We start from the raw sequence: 5,893 nt of genomic DNA, 5'->3' as shown, positions 1-5,893 counted from the left end.
AATGTTGGCTGCTTCCAAGCAAGCTCCTTCCAGACCCACCGTTCATACAAGACAGGCATTGCCCAGCCTTGCAGGGTTCCTTCGTTGTCACGCCGATGTAGAGTAGCACAAACAACCCGGACTCTACAGCCAACGTGAACTAATAATTTTAGTGAACGCCAACGATGCTGGTAACCAAGACACACCAAAAGTATCCCACGAAACTTTTACAAGGAAATCCGTCGGTGCTCACCCCTAGTCTTCACAAAGTAGGAATGTAACCAAAGCCTTTTGAGACTACGACTCCTTCTATTCCAAACTTGCATACTGTGGTTACTTTATAGACTGAGGATCTTTGAGATCACAGGGAAAGGGGAGAGGAAGAAAGGACAAATTTGTAAATCAGCAGCCAGGAGGGCGGCTTCTGGTGCACTCTTGGAGAGGCTGGGCCAATTAAGGTGATTGTTGAGGTCATAATCACTGCACTTGCTGTGGACTCCACATGAATATTTGAATATCAATGCACATAATGTATGCAAAATGAATTTTAGAAACCAGGCAGCACAGTTTACACAGCACTGGAAATGCTACAGCCGTGTATGTGTGTGTGTGTGAGTGTGTATGTGTGTGCGTGAGTGTGTGTGTATGTGTGTGCGTGAGTGTGTGTGTATGCGTGTGTTTATGTATGTATGTTTGAATAAGTGTGTATATGTGTGTGTTTGTATATGTGTGTGAGAGTGTGTGTGTTAGTGTGTGTGTTTGTGTGTGTATGTGTGTGTATTTGTGTATGTGTGTGAGTGTGTGTATGTGTGTGTTTGTGTATGTGTGTGCGTGAGTGTGTGTGTATGCATGCGTTTATGTATGTATGTTTGAATAAGTGTGTATATGTGTGTGTTTGTATATGTGTGTGAGAGTGTGTGTGTTAGTGTGTGTGTTTGTGTGTGTATGTGTGTGTATTTGTGTATGTGTGTGAGTGTGTGTATGTGTGTGTTTGTGTATGTGTGTGTTTGTGTATGTGTGAGTGTGTGTGTATATGTGTGTGTTTGTATATGTGTGTGTGAGTGTGTGTGTTAGTGTGTGTGTTTGTGTGTGTATGTGTATGTATTTGTATATGTGTGTGAGTGTGTGTGTTTGTGTGTGTGTTTGTGTGTGTGTGTGTGTGTGTGTGTGTGTGTGTGTGTGTGTGAATACATATACAAAAAAGCACTTCAGGCTGTGAGCAAGGAGTCCTGAGATCAAATAGTCAATAGAAGCAGACAAGATTTTAATAAATCTTTTTATATTAATGATCATTTTCTCTAGTTGTCTTCTAATCTCCCTGTTTAGCTATCCATTTACAATGATAATTTGGGTTTTGCTGAAGCGTATGTGTGTGTGTGCATATGTGGGTGCATGTGTGTGTGTGTGTAGGCATGCAGAACACAGCACACGTGTGGTGATTAGAGGACAACCTTAGATGTCTGTCTTTGCCCTCCCCCTTGTCTGAGAGCCCCTGTCACTCTTTGCCCTATCTCCCCATCTGAGCAGCTGGGGTTCAGATGCTTCGTCAACTGCATCTGCAACTGCAATTTGTTTTTCGGGATCGAAGCTCCAGTTGCCAGGCTTGGACTCCAAGTGCTTGACTCACTGAGCCAATTCCCAGTCACCATGTCTATCTGTCTGTCTGTCTGCCCACCTGCCTGCTTGTTTATTGATCCATCTCTGTATTTGTTTTGAGACAGGGTCTTACTAGGCTGGGTGGGTGACAAGTCTCTGCTCCCCACAGCTGCAGTCAGAGGCATACTCAGCCACATCCAGCTCTTCAATCACGGACTGTAGGGATTGAACTCTGTGTTTTCAAGCAAGTGCTTCTCTGGCTGTCTCTCAGCTCTTGTTGTCCTTTTGATTAGTAATGGTTTATTCACAGTTGAAGGTTTTTTATTAACACATAGTAATTTTTGTTGTTCAGGGAATAACTGAGGCTTGCGACATGCTTGCCAAAGGCAATGAGACCATACCCCACACCACAACCCTGGTGAATACCTCCAGTGTTTATAGTTAAGACAGAGGGAGTACATCCTGGAGATTTCTTTCACAGTCAACAAGAGGGTCCCAGGAGTGCCCTGTGACTTTATTAATACTGTTTTTGAAGAAGGAGAAGAAGGAGGAAGAGGAGGAGGAGGAGGAAAGGAAGGAAGGAAGGAAGGGAAGGAAGGAAGGAAGGAAGGAAGGAAGAAAGAAAGAAAGAAAGAAAGAAAGAAAGAAAGAAGAAAAGAAAGAAAGAAAAAAAGAAAGAAAATTAAGTAAGAAGTCAAGACTTGATGGCCTAAGATCACAAGAACAACATCAGTGTAGAGTTTACACAGCACTGTGGTTCCTTCTTTATGCCTTTGTTGAAGTACACTTCGCCTTTTCCTTATAGAGGGATTTGTATTTGGAGGGTCTTAGCCATGCCAATCTGGTCTCTCTCCATACATTAACACAGGCACACAGGCAAACAGGCACACAGACACACACACACACATACACACACACACACACACACACACACACACACACATACACACACACCTCGAATGTGCCCAATCATCTCCCCTTCCCCTTCCCTATCATCCCAGCTTGGCACATCCTCTGTCACCTACACTACCAAGGTCAGGTCCCAACCTGCCTCCTCTTCTATGTTTGCCTTCCTTTTGCTGTGGTTTCTTCTCCCCAATGTCAATCAGATCAGGAAATGCCATTGCTACATCCTTCCAATGACTTCTTATGAAACCCAAATAGAAATCAAGTCCCCCGACCCAGCGTCACACCCTACCTTCTCCTGTGGCACCCGGTTAATTCACGCTGCAGCCACCCTGGGCTTCTCTCTACTGCACAGGACATGTGCTGTCCAGCCCTCTACTCTTACAGTGTCCTGCTGCCGGTTCAGAGTTGAGCTCAAACATCAAGCACCGTGCTCTCAGGGAAGCTCGGAGACTCTCGATTCCCTTACAATGCCCAAGACTGCAGAGTCTCACCTGCGTGGCTAATTTTCTCTTTGTCTTTTAGAGGCCTTTCACATCTGCACTACAACACACTTCCTGAAGAAAGCTTGAGTGGACACAGGCTGGGCGTGAGAAAGTGTGTGTGCATGAAGATGATAAATGTGCCAGGTCCCATTTAATACTTCGCAATGACTGTTATTGACCGGCGGTGGTCATCAAGATTTCTTTCTATTAACACTGGACAATGACTTGTGGCTTTGAGGATCTGAGGATGCAGAAATTTTCCATAATTGATTCCCTGAAGCTCACCTGGGACTCAGCACAGTAATGGAGCCCTAATGAGAAGCTGTGCTCTAGGACTGGACCAAATGCAGCATCTCCACAATATCTCTGCTTATGGCGTGCAATCTGTTGCTGTGGGGAAGTTCTCTCCTTTTTTTTAGCATCTCAGGTCAAGTCAGTCTGCGTTTTCTCTATCCTAGATTTTAGTAAGTCACTTGCTTCTAGCCCAGGCCCCATCACCTGGAATGTCCCTTAATGCCACCCAATGTGTCACCTCCTCCCTCAACCACTGTCAATTCTTTAGCTATCTTCCTATTTTAAGGCACCAATCACTTGTTGGAAATGACTCCTTGAACCTCGGTCTTCTGGACAGCCCTCCTTGGACAGTAGGGTTCTAAGCAGTTGAGAGATTCTCATGAGTTAAGCAAAGCAGATCTGTTATATATACCATACCTGGGGTGGATCAATTTTGGAAATTCTGTGCATCCTTGGATTCTCAGAGCCATAAGCTGTTGTCCAGAGTTAATGTGAGTTAAGGAAAGCAGGTCCACGTAAATACAAACCACACCTGGGGACACTCAGATGGACCGAAGTCAGCACACCACAGAGGCACCTGCATGCCCACATTTACTGGAACATATTCAGAATAAACAGGACAGAGAGCCAGCCTAGGTCGCTAGCAACAGATGGGTGGTGTGTGTGTGTGTGTGTGTGTGTGTGTGTGTGTGTGTGTGTGTGTGTGTGTGTCTGTGTGTGTGTGTTGTATTCAGCTGTAAAGAAGAACAAACTGATGTGTGCAGAAAGATCACTGTAACTGGATGTCACTGAGTTAAACAAAAGAAGCCAGACACAGGAAGACAAATACTGTACCGTTTCTTTCATATGGAAATCATAGGTGTGTTAGCCTTAGAAATACAAAAGATAGCTCTCTGTCTCTGTGTGTGTTTCTCTGTGTCTCTGTGTCTGTCTCTGTCTCTGTCTCTCTCACATACACACACATTCATGCACATGATTTAAAGGTAGAAAACTAGAAACTATTTGGAAAAGCAAAATGGACAAGAGTAGGAGAGAGAAGGAGGGAGTTTGGGTGGACACTTACAGAGTGCACACGTGCACATGATTAGGTGGACACGGACAGAGTGCATACAGGCATGGGAGGTGTTGTTTTTACAAGCCAGCACTGTGTGTGAGGTCTCCATGGCAGTTTTTGAGAAGCAGTGTTAGGTCAGGCATGGTGGTGCACACCTGTCATCAAAGCACTTGGAATGTGGATGCAGGAGGATCTGAAGTTCTAGGTCAGCCTTGGCTATACAGCCATGCCAGGCCAGCCTGGGCTACCAAAGACCCTGCTTCAAAATATATAAACAAACAAAAAGGTGTTCCAAATGTATGTAGGGAGCAGAAACTGAATGGACAAATTGACCTTGTGATCAGCCTGTGGTGTAAACTCATGTGGCCTGTAGTAATAATAAATGTTTACTCTGGTCCTTTTGACTCAGTTTCCTCTGCGTCTTCACAGTAGTCAAGGACTCGGGTACAAAGGCTATGTGATTAATCAGTGGTCCAAAGGACTCATATCTTCAGCACCATTCCTATATGAGCCCTTAAAGAGACTCCAGGGCTCTCATTTTATGCATGAGGCAAAACCCATCCAAGGAGGTTTTTGTACCCAGAATTCACGGTAAGACAGCTCTTGTCCTGGGGAAGAGAACTATCACTGTGGAAAAACACGTCTGTTTCCCAAAACTGTTCATTTTTAGTTTACATAAGAACCAGGTCTGAAATATGACTGTGAACAAAGTAAGGGAAATTTCAGTGTTCAGTGATACAGCCTAGAAAAACAATAGGATGTGTTTACATAAATTATAAGCACTCCGGGGCCGGGCTATTTTTCCTCCTCTGGTGCTGTCAACTGCTTATGTAGTACTGTGTACACTTGTGACAACTCAGAATGAATGATAATAATTGATACAGCATGCTTGTTCTAAACCCTGCAGACATCATATCAGGACTTACAGCCTGTTTTATTCTGCTAGCTTTTTTTTTAAAAAAAAAAAAAGTCAAATCAAAATGGACCATTATGTATTTCCCAAGCCTTGCCCGTTGGGCATCTTTCTAACAAATCCACTGGTGATTATTTTGGACAAATATCTGTGATATTGTGACAGGGCATGGGCTTCAAAGTGTTCTACTTGGAAGGTATCGAAATGGCCAGAGCTCTGGCCCCATGGTTTACCTCAAAGGCTGTGATTTCAGTCACTGCTGGTTTCAGACGAAAGAAGAGGGAGACTTGACAAGAGAAACTAACGTGGAGGTCACAGCAGCACGGCTTAGGACAAGGAGACATCGAACCCCACAGCTCTCTTTTCACAGGAAAGGCTTTATTTGCTGAAGGAATCAAATGTATGCAGCAGTCCCCTCTGCAGCAGCTTTCAAACCAGCTTCCTAGCAAAACCGTCTTCCCTCTCCGACGTATCTCATACATCTCCCAGAAACATCCTTCACAGGCCTGATTCTAGCAGCCACTCATTGCCCTAGGATGCTCTGGGTTCCCTGAGAAACCAGCTCTGCCTCACTTTCTTGCCAAATTTCTTTCTACCGTCTGACACACATTCCAGGTACCAACCTCGTTTGCCCTCCCTGCTTACCCTAAACACTGGAGCTCCCTA

This window comes from Rattus norvegicus, chromosome 2 (genome assembly GCF_021556685.1).
Source record: "Rattus norvegicus strain SHRSP/BbbUtx chromosome 2, alternate assembly SHRSP_T2T, whole genome shotgun sequence".
NCBI classification, from domain to species: Eukaryota; Metazoa; Chordata; class Mammalia; order Rodentia; family Muridae; genus Rattus; species Rattus norvegicus.
This window is presented reverse-complemented; position numbering follows the sequence as displayed.